This window comes from Ictidomys tridecemlineatus, chromosome 14, assembly GCF_052094955.1.
Source record: "Ictidomys tridecemlineatus isolate mIctTri1 chromosome 14, mIctTri1.hap1, whole genome shotgun sequence".
Classification (NCBI taxonomy): Eukaryota; Metazoa; Chordata; class Mammalia; order Rodentia; family Sciuridae; genus Ictidomys; species Ictidomys tridecemlineatus.
The window spans coordinates 20956812-20974114 of NC_135490.1; the positions used below are offsets into that span (position 1 = coordinate 20956812).

The window sequence follows — 17303 nt, forward strand, 5'->3', positions numbered from 1 at the left end:
ATGGACACAGTGGATAGTAAGAAAGGAATAGTTTGGAAGGAGGGAAGGAAACCAATAGTTCTGTTGTGATCAGGTTATGTTTGAGGTGTTTTTGCTGTTGTAGTTGTTGTTTTCTAAAGGATTTCCTGGAAATGTCAAGTAATGCAATGGGAAATACAAATAGCAAAGATGTCAAACTATGAACTTGAGAGTTGCCACCAAAGAATATTTAAGGCCTTGAGAGTGTTTATTATTAGTTAAAGGAGTATATATAAACGGAGAAAAGATCTTAGAACTGAGCCTTGAAGATCTCCAACATTTGGAGGTCTAGAAGAAGCTGAGAAGGAACACAAAGTAAGATGGAGAAAATCCCCCAGAGTAGGGTGCTGCATGATGATTGTGTTTCAAGGAGTGATCAGTTCTGTTGAGGCTGCGCAGTGACCTAAATCAAATGGGGATTCAGAATGATCTTTCCAGATTGGCAAGATGGAAGTCCTGGTTGACACCGTCAAGAGAGGCTGCCATGGAGGGGTGGAGACAGAAACCTGAGAGAAGTGTGTAGAGGAAAGGAAGGTAAAAAAGTAGATACTGTGAATACAGACAAATCTTCTAAGGAATTTCCTGCAAGAACAAGCAGACCATTAACTCGATACCTAACTGAAAATGTTGATTTCCTCAGATTTTTATCTTCGATGTGAGAAGTTTTAGATAACTTCTAAACTCCAAAATAACTAAAGTCCAAAAAATTGGGGGTGGGGGTGGGGTAAAATCCTGAGCACCTGAACTTCCAAAAGAAGCATCCACTGAATTGCCAATGACCCAGATATGATGGGGTCACCATCGAGTAAGGATGATATTATTCATTTGCAACAAATGCCTGTTATGGTTTGGATCTGGAATGTCCCTCAAGGGCTCATAGGTTGGAGGCTTGGTCCTCAATGCAGCAGTGTTCAGAGGTGGGGCTCTTGGGAAGTGATTGAATCCTGGGGCTTCTGACCACATCAATGGATCAACCCACTGATGGACTCATTCCTGATGGCATTATTGGCACTATTGGAACTTTGGGAGGTAGGACCTACTTAGAGGAAGTGTGTCACCAGGATGTGCCCTAAGAGGGTCTACCTTGTCCCCAACCCCTTCCTTGCTCTTTCTGCTTCCTGACTGCCATGAGGTAAACAGCCTCCTCTAGCACACACCCCCACCACCATGATTCTCTCGCCACAGACCTGTAGCACAGGGGCCAGCCAGCCATGCCCTGGAATCTCATAAGCCATGTGACAGAATAAACCTTGCCTCTTCTAAACTGATTTCCTTAGATCATTTTCTCAGAGTGATGGAAATCCCACCAACATAGAAAATTGAGACATGTAATGCCTTGGAATCAGTTTTGACAATTTTAAGAAGTGATTTAAATATTCAGAGAACAACGTATATCCGATTAGTCTACTTAGAGCTATTTTTGTGTTTCAAACAAATAACATGATCATTTTGTGATAGAAGGCCATCAGTCTCCAAGGCAGCCATGTGTCCGTTGGTAATTAGACCTCCAAGTCCCCACATTGTCCCCGGGCCAGTCAGGCCACAGTGGTTAGGCATGTGATAGGATACCCCTCAGCCTGTCATGGCTGTGGATGACAATGATGTCTAAAGGTGAAAATAATAATAATGACAGCAATTAGTTACCAAATAAATTTTAAGAATGGGTGGCTAAGCCATCTGACGGCTCCATCCTGCCTTTTTCTTATTAGAGAAATGTTTGGGACTCATATTTTCAGACTCCAAAGCTGTTGCTCTGGAGAGGGTGGATGTGAAGAAGCAGCCAACACTGTGGCTCAGCTATCAATCCAACCTGAATTTCTGAAACTGATACCAGAATGCTTTTCCCGTGTGGATCAGAAACAAATGTGAAATATGGCTGTCCCCTCTCTCTTGTCTTCCTTTCAGCCCCTCCCCCTTTCTCACAGTGACCCTTGTGTCAGGCAGCCTTTGTAAAGAATCCACCACTTTGGTATGCGTGTTCCATACATTGAATTTGAAGGCACATTATGCATCTCAGGCCTATAAAGCTCCCCAGCATGAACCATGCAAACTTGGTGAACCATAGACTTCTCCCTGTGGATATGACTTTGTTGGTATTTTAGTCTGCTTGGAAACAGTCTGAGAAACATTAAACCGGGCTTTTTTGAGGACAGTCCAAATTATTTTTTTTTTAGACAAGAGAAAAAAAATATTATGTCTCCTAAGGAAACTTGTAACCACGAACAGTAAATTTAAAATGTTTTAAAATGTTTTTTTTTTCCTCCCACATCCTTCACTTGTACATAGTTTAAATCCCTCGTCTCTCTCACCAAAAAATACATGCTAGACTGCAGACCCGCGGACTGGGCCTGTGCACATGAATTTCTTAGATAAAAGGTATCAAAACAATGTGTGCTTCACTATACTGACCACCAATCTTAACCCTTTCTTCAGTTCTCAAAGTCAGTCATCCACTTACTATTCCTGTGTAGTGGGTTTTTTAAACACGACACGACCATGCATGTTCAGAAAAATCACCTTTCTTTATAACATATGAGTTCAACTTGCTCGATGCCAGGAGAGGTGACAGACTTCAACTCACCTATTTAAGGTCACTGGTCACTCTTCTTTCGAATCTAGACTTTTCGAGGTTCACTCAGTCTCTATAGTGTTCACATACTAGGCCTCAAAGGCCCCTCAATCCATCCTTGGAGGATGGGAAAACCTGGGAGAAGAGGAAAGCTTTCTGAGGTGACTATAGGCCCAGAGGCTTCCAGTCCCTCCTGGTCTCCTCCGAGCTGACTTCTCCCTTTTGCTCATTCTCCGGGTGTCGCCCCCACCCCTATGGCACATCTACTCTTCCTCCGGCCCTGTGCATACTCTGCCTTGTTGTGATGCTGGGATCTGCAGGATCTTTGGTCTTCTCCACTCTTTGCTGCTGGAGTATTTAGAAACATCTGATTCTCCCTAATGCAGGGCTCTGGCTCCAGGCATTGGGGAGCAGGCGAAAGACTAGAACCACCCATCCCCTGGGCCACTCTACAGGATTCCCTCCCTGGAGGCTTGGGAACCTACTTCCAAGTGCCAAATTATAACATGGGAATTTTCTGATTTGGGATCTCCCTTGACCCATGTGGGATATCCATGAGCTCCTTCATGCTCCCCTTCTTATCCTTCATGAGGTATAGTGGGGAAGGGACCTAAGTGCCTAAGAAGGGACATTAGCAATAAATTAACTGTAGTCTCATTCCCCTAAATTTCTCCATCAAAATATTCTTCCAGACCAGGAAAGATTTTGACTAGTTTCCTCTGATGAGAGAAACTGTTCCCGATACTTTGTCTGCACGTGAGTGTGTTGGAAAACATTTTGACCTCAATGTCCAAAGACTGGTTCTGAATATTCAATTCCTAACTATGTGGGACCAAGAAAAGCCTTTTCTTTTTTCTTACTTAAGTGTCTGGTTCTTGAAATTAGAATCCAGAACATCCGTGACTATTGGTTTTCTTTTAACTTTTAAAACGAATTTTTTAATTCAAAGCTGAGCAATGACTTGCTGGTTATCCATTGAACCGTGCCCTTCCTGAGAAGCAGGGCGGCTAATCCTCAAGAAGTGGAAAGCTACAGAGCAAGAGGAGTCTCCCAGGAGGAGAAATGGGCTGCCTCTTGTTTAGAAATTATATCTGATGCATGTTTATTTCTCAGTCATTCTTTTAACAGGAAAACTGAATTGGAAATCCAAGGTTTTACCAAGTTAAGTCTGAACCTGAAACAAAAATATCTCGCTTATTCTTTCCTCTCCTTCTTATGCTGCTTATACAATACAGCACTGCTGTGTAGGAAGACATTTCTTACTTTTTCATATGGAAAAGTTTTAGGACACACATTTCCGCTGAATACGATTTTCCCACGATGATTTCCAGAGTCTCTGTCACTGGCGCCTAAGCAAGGGCATTTCTCCAACTGGAAATCTCACCGATGAGTCCCCCATCATCCTGCATTGTCTGTGGGAATACTCCTGAATCTCCATTTTGTTCTCACATAAAACTTTGAGATACTTTCCTCCAGCTAAAATCATATTCACAGGATTTGCGTAAATTGCAATATCATATCTGGCACCTTTTTTTAGTAAATGTCTAGAAGATGGTCTAAGGAAATGTCCTCTCTAGTGTTGGCAAAAGAATGTGGTACTCTTTTTATTTCTCTGATCATCCTAGACCTGCAAAAGATTAGAAGTCCAGTCATTCTTTCCTAATGAACCATATTTAGGCTATATTACTTTGTAAGACTCTTCTTTTACTCTGAAATCTAAAAAGTATTATTTCCTAGTGATTTTCATTTCTAGAGGAAGAAAAGAAAGGACAAGTCTAATTTTAGGGATTCATTAAAAATGTATTTCATAACCATAAACAATGTGAAATAATTGTAGAGTCAAATGTGTATGCTTAGAGATTTGAATTATTTAAAATTTTGTGCCATAATATGATAATCATAAATACTGATGGAGCATTTATACATTATTGAACTTAAAACACATAAAAATGTCATTCATTACACAAAGAGTTTGACATATTTTTAATCTCACATCTTGAAACCAATCACTACATTATTTTAATAGGTAAAGTAATTTCAACGTCTTTTCATGGAATTTAAACCAATCTTCAGGCACGACCTATTATATCATGCCAGGTGCTCTAACTGGTAGCTTACATTTTCTTGACTTTTAATTCTCAGAAGGGCCCTGAAAAGTATATGTTACTATCTCCTTTTCATCTATGTAGAAACTGAAGTTCAGAGCTATTTTAGTCAGGTTTTTCATTGCTGCAACTTAAAGGTGTGACCAGAACAATTTTAGAGGAGGAAAAGCTTATTTGGGGGCTCATGGTTTCAGAGGTCTCAATCCACAGACAGAAGGTTCCATTCCTCAGGGTAGAAGAGTGTGATAGAGGGAAGTGGCTCCTATGTTGATTAGGAAGCAGAGAGAAAGATATCTCCATTTGCCAGATACATATATATATACCCCAAAGCCATGCCCCAATGTCCCACCTCCTCCAGCCACACCCTACCATTTCAGTTGCCACTCAATTAATCCCTATCAGGGGATTAATTCATTGATTGAGTTAAGACTCTCACAATCCAATCATTTCTCATCTGAACCTTCTTGTATTGTCTTACATTGAGCTTTTGGGGGACACCTTACACCCAAACAAGAGGCATGACATAGCCCCAGATGGCACAGAGAGTAAGATCTGATGCCACATTTTTGGTTCTCATATGCCACACAGTGTCCAAAGGGTTTGGATACATATGAAGTGGATAATAGGCTTTCTTTCTAGGCAGTCACACATGTACAGGGAAGATTCTAGGACATGAGCTGAAGACCACATCTCCCTCAAAGGTGCTGTGCTGGTACCATCCCAGCATGTGTTTGAATAAGCCATGCTCTACTCTGAGTCAAGATGCTCAGGACTGCTTTAGGGGACATACATTATGATGAACACTCGTGAATGGAACCATTGCACCACAGCCATGGCTTTGTTCCAAGTCACCACTAGGTATAAAAATCCAGAACCAAAAAGAAAGAAGGAAAAATACAAGTATTCCCTTTGAAGAATATATTTACTGTATATCTGATAGCACTTTAGTGAATGTTCAATGAATGGCAGGTTAAACATATGAATGACTCAACAGAGAAATGAATGACTCCTGTTCCTTGACCTGAAGTCAAATTATAGAAGAACATGATTTAATACAAGATGGATTCTATAATTTCCCTATATATAACCTTGCCTATAAGAAACATGTTTCTTTGATATGTACTTTAAAATTATCTAGAGTAAAGAGTATATCAGTTCAAATGCAAATTTAAAATTCACAACCATTCATTAGTAGGATTCTCATTTATTTTGAGGGTATGATCTTTAAAATAAATCATTGCTAATTAAAAAAGAGAAATATGTTTCTATATTATATATGATATTTAAGCTATGTTTTACAAATATATTCTCTCTGGGCTATAAAACTCCCTCTATACTCAGTCCTTAAAAATAAGTTGTACCTTTTTTTAATTAAAAAAAAATCCCTCTCAGTATGTTTGTTCCAAACCTTTCTAACTGACCTCCATGCATCAGGCAAAAAAGATTTCTTCCAGTATTCTCCGACCTTGGTGTGGCCTGAATGAAACCCTACCATCTCTGACCAACTTTCCCCTTCTCTCTAACCAGCTCCTTGTTGAGTTCACACATCTGTCCTGGCCTCTAGGGCCAATAAACATATCCTTCTACCATATCTTCCCATTGCCATCCTCCTGGTCAGAGCAGGCTCAGAGTTAATTTCATATCTGGCCTCACTTTTGCATCTGATAAGTTTTCCTCCTTTGAAATAGGGATTTACATACTGCCCAATATACAATTTCCAATGTAAATTGGAAAGAAATTTTTTCTTTATAGTAGGTAAGCTATATATATTCAGTTCTTGGGTTCTGGTTTGATAGTTAACAGGCTTAGGAATCAGAAAAAAAATTTTTAAAAACTATTCAAATCAAAAATTGCTATAGCACTCAGTTTTAACTTGTGCAAGTTCTTTCAACAGTCTGAAAAATAAGGATAAAAAGAATAATAAATAAATGAGATAAACTGTGTAAAACATACAGAACAATATTTGAAAATATAATGATAAATACATAGAAAATAAATAATGATCAGTAATTGGTGGGGGGGCAGGGGAGGTGGGACAGGAGAAAATAGTCAATAATCATAGCTGTGTTGGGAGACACAGATCATAGCCCTGAGGACATGAGATTAGAAGGAAGCAGAGAAAGGGAAGGCAGTGATAAAATTTACTAGAAATTCCATCTAAACAGGGCTCCAAGTCATGAAAGTTAGAATGGGTTCTTGGGAGCCCAGAATAACCTCAAAGTGGATACAACAGGGCTGGGGATGTGGCTCAAGCGGTAGCACACTCGCCTGGCATGCGTGCGGCCCGGGTTCGATCCTCAGCACCACATACAAACAAAGATGTTGTGTCCACCGAAAACTAAAAAAATAAATATTAAAAAATTTTCTCTCTTCTCCTCTCTCTTTAAAAAAAATTAAAAAAATTTTTTTTAAAAGTGGATACAACATCACACGATATCATGCACTGAGCAACTTTATCTTAGATTAATTTAGCCATATTCATGGACTATGAAGTTCAGAGCCAGCTCATACTGCAGAACTGGGTTCTGTTTTTCTAGGCTACCTTTCTGCACACCCCTAATATTAATCTCTTTCCCAAAGAGCAGACATACCAGGAGCCAGAAAATAGCTTTTAATTAATGAATTTATCGTCTACAATTCACTGGTAATGAGGGAAATCCTGTACTGTACATTCTTTTAAGTGTAGATTCAGGATCTGGATATGAAGCTAGTGAGGTAAGCAATTCAGCCCTTTTCCTATGATTGTGAGCCAAGTAAATGGCTGGATTACTAATGGGTGTGTAGACTTTTTTTTAAGTGTGGTGGATGGGGGTGGGGAGGAGGAAAAGGGAGGGAGTCTTTTCTTGGCATAGGCCAAAATGAATGAAAATGCTTTGAGTGTTGTTATAATCTATTCTGTGGCGATTTCCAGGTGGCATTCTGCCATGGCTCGGGGCACACCCATATGGACTCAGTCCCTTTCTGTAAGGATATTGCAGTTTCTAGTAGGGTCCAAAGCAGAAAGATAGCTTTTCCCCACCCAGCATACCCTGACTCCTGCCAAATGTGAGACAAGGGAGTGATGTATCAACATAATAATACCAATACTGACCATGATGGGTTCTTAAGAAACTGGAAAACTTTACTAACAAGTTTCCTCCACCTTCTTTGCATACCAACCATGGTCCCTGAGTTCCTAGGCTTCTATACCTAATATAATACGTATTAGGGCTCTACAACCCTAACTTGCAGGTTGTTTCCCAAAATTTAAGTTGTAGAAGCAGACTTGAAAGCAGTCTACTACAGTTGGAAAGCTGCATCCTGCCCATCTCAGACATTACCTAGGAGTCCCCTCAAGACAGGGACATCCAGAGTCCTACAGACCACTTCCTGAGAAGCCCAAGCCATTGTGGGGCATCTACAGGGGCTGCGAGGGCATGTGATTTGGCAGAAAGAGTGTTGGACTTAGAGACATAGAATTGGTTTTGTTCTTGTTCTCCCACTAACCAGGTGAAGGATCTTGGGGAGCAGTCACTGGGACTCAAAGTAAGTTGCTTATATCATCTATGAGGCGGTTTGATATGATCTCTGTAGCGATCGTAACATCGTACTTCAAAATTGTTTTTCCTGTGTTTAATCAAAACTGGCCTCCCTGCTACTCCCTTCCATTAGCGTGAGCTCTGACTTTGAGAACTAGAGAAGATAAGTCTTTTCTCTCCTTGATGTGGCACCTCATCAGATATTTGAAGATGGCTCCAGTGAACCCATAAGTTATTCCTGCTTGAGGACAAACATCTCAGGAGATCATGAACCTTCCTTTTAGACTTGGCTTTCACACATTTCATTCTGACAAACTCAACTTCAGCTCATTCAATGGTGGTCCCTAGAACTGGACGTAGCACTCCAGACTGATCTAAGGAGCACAGGATGTATTGAGACTAAAATAACCACCCCAGCTCTGCCCTTAATCTAGACCCTGTGCTTAGACCAGACCTTCTCATGGTAAAGGCTGCATTTTCGAGTTCTTTTCTGCCACCATAGCCATCTTCTAGCACAGACCGTGTTTATGGTCAGGTCCTTTCTACATGAATTCCTCTTCAACCAATTCTCCCCTTGTCTAAATGCACCTTTTATAATGTCCCCCCTTTTAACATACAAGTAATGTATATTTTGTAGGTGTATAAAACAAACTTAGCAGGTCCAAGGCTGGTCTTTACCCTGGATCAACTTGTCTTTACAGCCTGACTTTCGACATTACCCAGAGGTATCCATACCCACCATGGCTCATACTTGCTTACTCCCTATAACCTCCCCTATTCATTCTTTTAGGAAAATCCTATTCATCCTTAAAGACATAGTTCAAGTGTTCCCTCCTCCATGAGGTTTTTCTGACATGTTTCTCCCTCTTCCCCTATCTATATCTCTGTTGATCTTTGATATTGCTCTTTTATAACTCGAGATTATAATTCATTGGATATACCTGCCTGAGATCAGATCCTACCCTGGGAACTACATTATTAACAGACAACTATTCTGTCCAAAGAGTAGTATCTAAAAACTGTCAAAAGGGGAAAAGCAGAGATAGCTACTCTACCTGTAGCAACTCCTCCTTTGAGGTTCACATGGATTACCCTGCACCTGGAACACTTTGCTCCAAGACATGGCAGATCAGGTATTGGAATAAAGATCAAGATTAAGAGGACAAGGAACAAAAGCATATTTCGTTTAGTAGTCTTGGGGCAGTGAGTTCCAAAACAGTTTCTTATAAACATTTATGCTAATGATTCATATGCCTACTCATATAGTCTTTATTAAAATCATCTTCATTGTGCATTGCAACATAGAGTCCATTTATTTCCGAAGAGCATCGACTAAGTTAATATAAAGATACATCAGGCCCAGGTAGCTCATTTGAATGGTATGTGTTTTGTTTGAGTGTGTTGGTGATTTTTCCAGCGAAGAACATCTATTTTAACCCAGCCAACTGTTAAAAAAGAGCTATTCTCCTTGCTTCTATAAATCAGATTTTCAAGCCCACTTAATCTCAGGAGAGGTGGCTGTGCACATGGCTGCCCTCAAGCATGAATCCAGAGACATCCGTTTAAACTGTCCTCACTGTGACATTGAAAAATTTGCTTTGTCTGCATAAACTCCCATTTTTAAGGAGAGGAAGAAGGATAGGGAGGTCCAGGCTCGGATCTCTCAGAGGACAGGATTCATAAGGTTAAGTCTGGGAACAGCCTGGTCTTTGATAGCCGAGCCGGACTGGTCTCAGAGCAGCTGCCCAGATGCACCAGGGGGCTGGTCTGACCCTTTTGAACTCCCCTGCCTGCTACAATTTTGGTCTCCACTCGATCATGGGTCCCAGGACAATTTCTGCTCCAGACTGTCTGAGGAGCTTAGGGAATGCTGAAAGGAAACCTTTTAAGTCTGCTTTTCTTGAGAATGCTAAACCTGCAAAACTTGGCCAGACATCGCGTTGGGTCTCCCTCTGTGGTGACTCAGAAATCTCAAGGAGAACAGGAAAATCTGGAGGAATAACATTGAGAGGGCCGAAGGGCAAAAAGGGATGAAATTTGTATTTCCATTGAGTGGGTAATATTTTTCATTTCAAAGCCTGATGTAAAATCTTGCTGGTTTTTAGTTATCTACAGACCGAGAACATAAACACTGCTATTAAAATATTTCATCTCTCCCAAATGAGGCCCTGCACAAATTTCCTTCTATGTGCAGAGCTTTCAGCAACATCCCTACGAAGCTCAGGCAGACATCCAAACTCGACTCTCGCTATATTTGAAGTGAAACAGCTCTATCTCTGCAGGAGACAGAGGGAGAGGTCAGGAGGAGGTCTGGGAAGGTCAAGGATGAGTGGGGAGAGAGGGAGAAGGAGGCTGGAAAGGCAAATATATTAGACTCTTGAACCAGTTGTTCAAAGCTGTACCCTTTCTGGTATAATCTTCAGGCTTGGTTACCCACAAGCTTCCTTAAAAGAATTTGGTGCAGTTTCAAATGTTTGTTTGCCAGTGAGAAGTCTGCATCCCTTCAGGCAGAGGCTCTGCCCTGTGCTTTATGTGCAGAGCTGGGCTCCAGAAGGCACCAATCAATACTCACTGAGCCGCACATACCAACAGCTCTCCAACACTGCCTGCTCACTTGACAGGTCCCTGCAGAGTGGGGCCTGCATCAGAAGCACAGTGTCGAGCAGCAGGGCTAATCCAATAAAAGTGAAGTACCAAGCCTGGTTTGTAACCTTTCTGGAAGAAGGATGTGTTGCTGGTTTTCATGAAGCACTCTGGTCTTCTCTACTTTTCTGCCTTCTTCTACGGGAGCAGATCTTTCTGCTTTTCAAAAGTCAGCCCTCAACGGAATGATTTTTTCCCAACTTTCCATGAACATCTCCACAGTTCTGCTGAAACCCATCTTCTAGATTTCAAATACAGCCAGAGCTTCAGGATCCAATTAACACGTTCCAAAGAATCAAAATGTAATCTCTGACATCCATGATGCAAATGGATACTCTTCCAAAGCTCTCAATGTTCTTACCTCAAGAAAAGAGATGGATTTTATTGCCCTTGAAATATGTAATTATCATATCCATTTGGCATGCGTTTGCACAAATCCCTAGACATAAGTACGTAAAATACAATAAAAACAAAATGTGTGAGCACCCCCTACCACAGAGGTATTCAAACAAATTCTCAAAGTATGACACATTAAGGACTGTATTTTAAAGGCAGAATTAGAACATGAACACACATGTACCCTCCTTGCCTGACTTCAAAAATTCATAGCACTGGGAGTGTGGAAGAGACTGCTCAGCTCAACAAGACTTGCTGCCATGTGACCCCATATATCCAGTTGTTGCTCAGTAACGTCTCCTCCCAGGAGAAGTAGAAGGCACCTATTCCGAATTCACACAAAACATCAGCTCACCTCATTGTCAAAGACTGACACCCTGCATTGACCCTCCTTTAAGCAGTGGGTGTGTGTAGTACAGTCTGGCTGCTCTAGGAGAGGTCGTTTCTAACTCTTGGGAGCCCCATATGAGAACATGTCTTAGGGCACAGTGGCACATGCCTGTAATTCCAGAGCCTTAGGAGGCTAAGGAAGGAGGATGGCTAGTTCAGAACCAGCCTCAGCAACTTAGGGAGATCCTAAGCAACTTAATAAGACCCTGTCTCAAAATAAAAAGTAAAAAGGGTTGGGGATGTGGCTTAGGGCTTAAGCACCCCTGGGTTCAATCTCCAGTACCAAAAAGAGAGCGAGGGAGGGAGGGAGGGAAGTGGGGGGGAGAGAGAGAGAGAAAGAGAGAGAGAGAGAGAGAGAACTCATCTTTACTTGCTCTCAGCCATCACCCCACAAATATGCCCAAACAGTGTTCTTTACTATCTGGTTCCCATCTTTACTTCTTTTTCCCATCTTCCCTGGGTTGTAACTTCAGTAACCTTTACCCATAGAGAAGGGTGACCCTGGATGTTTTAAAATTTCATTTGACAGCCAATGTAGAAACCCATTCCACATCTCCTAGAAGCTTAGAAAAGCAGTATGACGTTGTCACTTGTTCATCAAGAGAGGACCCCTGAAGTGATATAGGACATATGGGGGGGGCGGGATGTTTTTTGTCAATAGAAACTTATTTTTCCATTAATAATTATCCATTTTTCTGCTAGCAAAACTACCATCACAGGCATGCGCTGTCAGTTTGCCGTTAGTTGACACGCAACCTCTTCTACTGGACACAATAACAACTTGTGCCTAACATTCAACCCTCACAACAGCTCTAGGATTGGACAATTTTTATTCCCATTTTACAGATAAGGAAATGAGCACAGCAGGACATTTACTTAATTAAGGTTATAGAGAGAAGGTTATAAATGACAGAGCTGGGATTCGAACCCAGGTCGTAGGGCTTCCCAGTCTAGAGCCTCCTGACACCACACTCCTCTGCCGGGTTAGCACCAGAGTGATTCTCCACAATGGCATTTGCCATTTTCTCCCTCTTTTGAGTTTTTCACGTGATCTTTGTTCTTACTGCCATCCTCCTTGTACACCTCTTACATTTTCAAGTCTCTCACTTGACAAGATGAGGTTGGCAATTACTAAACCTTCTCCATAAAAAGCACCAAGGGCAGTAGATTCTAAGACATAAGTGGCCTCGCCAACCCCTGTGGTCAACACAGAGCTTGGGACCTGAGCCCCAATCTTGTCTATAGAAGCTTTTAAGAAAAAGCTTACTACAAATAGAGGGGGTTGCTTCCTGTGGATGCTACATGCACGTTGTTCAAATAGCACACTCTCAGCATGTGCGTGTGGTCTTGGGTCAGCCTGCTGGACCCCAGCCGAGGCAGGATTCTTGGAAGCACGAAGCACGTATCCCATTCTTTGTATTTTCGGGGCTTAGTACTGGTAGGTGCTCAATAATTTATATTGAATGAATCAATAAAAGAACTCGTAAGAAGATCAATAAGTGTCAGGTCAAGAAAAGAAAGGAGGGCGAGTAGGAGGGATGAGGGAGGGAAAAAAGAAGAGACAGAAGGAGAAAGGAAGGAGAGACTGTCTTATTCAGAGCTGGCTGCTCTTGCATGTGCTCCTTTGTGTGCGGTTGGCCACCAGTGGCCATAAAGTGAGTGACCCTAAATCCACATGGAATCTGAACACCTGAGCCTGCCCTTGTCGATCTGCATCCCAGGATCCCAAGAAACCCCCGAGGAAAACATACTCTCATAAAAGTTGGTGTCAAGAGCTTCTGGCAGGTTTTTATCATGGCCAGTCCTGGAAATAGTCTGCAATACAATCAGGTCTTTATAAAACTGTATTTCTCTTGTTAACTACTAAGATTCAAAGTTTCTAAGTTTAAAAATTTCATTGATAATAATGGGCAACGTATTTGTTGCATGGCAGGCATGATTTCTAAGTGCCATACAGATACTGTCTCATTTAATCCTCCCAGCACGTCACCTCGCTGTCCCCAGGACAGCAAGGGGCAGAATGAGGCAGACCACCCACCAGTGACTTGTCTAAGTGATAGAATAAAACTCTGAACCCAGACTCCAGAGCTTACGCAGGAAACCATTCTCCTGTCCTGCCCTGTGACAGGTTTCATCCGGGATATGCCAAGACCTGCTGCTCTCTTTGTGACTTTGCCTTTCTTATTAATGCTCATGCCTTAGCTTCAATGGCATCTGCTGAGCTCCACCCTGCCTCCCTGCCCACCTCGCTGCCTGTTCTCCCATTGAGTCTGAAAGGTCACAGGTACACACCCAACTTTGAGATAGCATTTAGTTAGCTTCCCCTCTAACTTTTAGGAAGCGTTCCTTAAATGCTGCAGCCATTTTACAAGTCCATTTAACTTCACTTTCAATTTAACTTGGTATCATTTCAATTTCCTTTTCCTCAGCATTGTATCGCCCTGGGAATGAGAGTTGGAAATGTGCCTATCGTGAGCTGAGTCACATTTTTATGTGTCCCCTCCTCTTCAACCATTGTTTTCTTAAAGTTTTGTTTAAAAAAAAAACCACCTTGGTATTGTAAAAGGAAACACAAATGCAGAAACTCATATCAAACAAAGAATTCATTATATAGTTTGTATATATCACGAATTCCTACATAATGAATGGATATAAAGGAAGCAGCCTGTATCACCACCCAGCGTAAAGAATAGAGTTTTGCCACATGACCCAGAAAACCTGTGACCCATCCCAATTACAGGCCTTGTCACCCTCCAAGTTAGCATTGTTAGAATTTTTCTAACATTGTAATAAAATCCTTGTGAATTTTGAAAATTACAGATGGTTTTTTTTAAACATTTTCATGGTATAATTGACATAGAATCAACAGCAATTTGATGTTTTCACATATGTATTCAGTCTTGGAAACATCAACAGTCAAGACAGCAAATATATCCATTATCTCCGAGATTTCTTCCTACTTCTTTATAATCCCCTCCAATAGTATTCACTCCCATCATGTAACCATGATCTGCTTCCTATCACTGTATTTGTATTTACATCTCCTAGAGATTTATGTAAATGGAATCATACAATACTGTTTCTCATCTGACTTCTTTAACTCAGCATTTCTATAAAATTTGTTCATATCATGTTATCATATCATATTATTCCTTTTTATTGCTGAATAGTGTTCCATTTTATCCATTCAATTGTTGATATTTAGTTTTTCCAGTTTTTCATTATTACAAATAAAGCTGCTTGTGTACAAGTCTTTGGATGGTCTTATGCTTTTCTCTGAGTTGAAAGCATAAGAGTAGAATGGGTAGATTATGTGATATAAGCATGAGAGAAAATCTTTGCCAGTTTGGATTAGGCAAGAATTTCTTAATTATGATATCAAAAGCTTAATTCGTAGAAGTGAATAAATTTGACTTCAAAATTAAAAATGCTAACAATGCTAACTTGGAGGGTGACAAGGCCTGTAATTGGGATGGGTCACAGGTTTTCTGGGTCATGTGGCAAAATTCTATTCTTTACGCTGGGTGGTGATACAGGCTGCTTCCTTTATATCCATTCATTATGTAGGAATTCGTGATATATACAAACTATATAATGAATTCTTTGTTTGATATGGGTTTCTGCATTTGTGTTTCCTTTTACAATACCAAGTTTTTTTTTTAAACAAAAATTTAAAAAAACAATGGTTGAAGAGGAGGGGACACATAAAAATGTGACTCAGCTCACAATAGGCACATTGTCACTGATGAGAAAATTAAAAGACAATCTATTTATACAAGGAGAAAATGTTCACAAAGCACATGTCTGATAAAGGGCTTCTATTTAGAATATAAAATAATATAATAAACTAAATAAGAAAACAACTAATCCAATTAAAAAGTGGACAACAGATATGAATAACAGTTCACTAAAGAAGATATACAGATGGCAAATAAACACATGAAAAGATGCTCAAATTAGTAGTCATTAGAAAAATTCATATTAAAACCATGATGAAATTTCACTGTATGTATATTAAAATACCTAAAATTAGGAAAAACCTATTCCCAAATGCTGGTTAAGATGTAGAAGAACCGGAACTCTTATATAATGATGGTGGGATAATGAAATGTTGTAATCATTTTGGAAAATGGTTTGATAGTTTCTTAAAAAGCTAAAAATGTGCCAGGTGCTGTGGCTCATACCTATAATCCCTGTGGCTTGGGAGGCTGAGACAGGAGTTCAAAGCCAGCCTCAGCAAAAGAAAGCCAAGCAACTCAATGAGATCCTAAATAAGTAAAATGCAAAATAGGGTTGGCGATGTGGCTCAGTGATTGAGCGCTCTGAGTCCAATCCCTGGTACCAAAATAATTTTTTAAAAAAAGCTAAAAATGTATGCTCTTATAAATGTTTTTAAAATCTGATCATTCACTGCTAGTATATAAAAATATAATTGGTGTGATATATATTGATCCTATAATCTACAATCTTACTACATTAATTTATCAATTCTAGTAGCTTTATTTTTTTATAGATTCCATTGGATTTTCTACTTGGACAATGGTGTTATTTGCAAATCAATGCAGATTTACTTCCCCTTTTGAAACTAGACTGCTGCTGGCTGTTTTGTTTTGTTTTCTTGTCATATCACAGTAGCCATAGCCTTCAGTAAAACTTTGGTTAGAAGTAGTGACAGCAGATATACTTGCCTTTTCCTGACATCAGGGGGAAAGACACTTAGTTTTTCACTAATAAGTATGATGTAGGTTTTCATGGACACCCTTTATCAGTTAAGGAAGCTCCCTTCTAGTTTACTGAGAACTTTTATCAGGATTTGGTGGAGTTTTTTAATGTTTTCTTTCTCTACCTCTATTTGAGCTGATAACATAGTTTTCTAAAATAAGGTAAATTATATCACTAGATTTTCAAATGTTAAATAACTTCTACATTCTTTACATGGTGTAGTTTCCTTCATATATATTATTGTATTTGATTTGCTGAAATTTTGTCTAATTTATGTTTTAACTATTACTAATACACGTGATATCTAGACTCCCAATCTGGTTTGTTAATGTCTGTGCTCTAAACTCCAGCTAAGCCAGCCATAGATTAATTTTCTCCATTTTATATGATTTGATTCCAAATCCTTGAAAATCTAAGAGGCAACTCTGTGCACACAAGCACACCATATTTATACAAGAGAGGGAGGGGGTCTGATTAAAGTTTATCAGAAACACAATGGGAGGTATAGTCCAAGGGACTTTTTGGTTTCTTGAAGGCAGCTCACGTAAGACTAAGACTTAGGAAGTCTCAGTGTGACCTGGGGAGGATAAACACAGAAGAGAGACAGTGCGCACTGTCACAAGGTGTTTTAGGGGAGCATGGTAAATACTGCTCTATCCCACCTATTGTTCCATGGGCCAGCCCTGACATAGCCATCTTGGACTTAAATATTGAGTCACTTCCCCAAGATGTGATGAGGGGAGAACAGGTTTAGGGAGTGATAACAAGAGAAGTTGGAGACAAGCAGGAAATAAACCCAGTGGGTTCCCCTGGGTTTGAAGCATAGACTCAGAGAATATCAGTGGTTAACTAGGGCTGTGGAGACCCAAGGCCACCTCATTCAGTTTACAGATAAGATAAGCAAGGCTAGACTGTAGAGATTATTAATCTGACAATGTACTT

The 17303-nt window shown here is 40.3% G+C and overlaps 1 protein-coding gene and 1 long non-coding RNA gene across 7 annotated transcripts in view; one reads left to right on the plus strand and one right to left on the minus strand.

The window, feature by feature from the left end:
• Palld (palladin, cytoskeletal associated protein) overlaps positions 1–17303 on the plus strand; it is a 219135-nt gene that overhangs the window by 71225 nt on the left and 130607 nt on the right. The window lies entirely within an intron of this gene.
• LOC120892901 (uncharacterized) overlaps positions 1–17303 on the minus strand; it is a 143133-nt gene that overhangs the window by 57693 nt on the left and 68137 nt on the right. For 4 of the 6 annotated variants that reach the window (XR_005737711.2, XR_013430259.1, XR_013430263.1 and 1 more), the window contains one exon: positions 4547–11214. The exons of the other annotated variants lie outside the window; for them this stretch is intronic. This is a non-coding gene — a long non-coding RNA (uncharacterized LOC120892901). Of the gene's footprint in view, positions 1–4546; positions 11215–17303 lie in introns of those variants that run through there. 6 annotated transcript variants of the gene reach the window in all.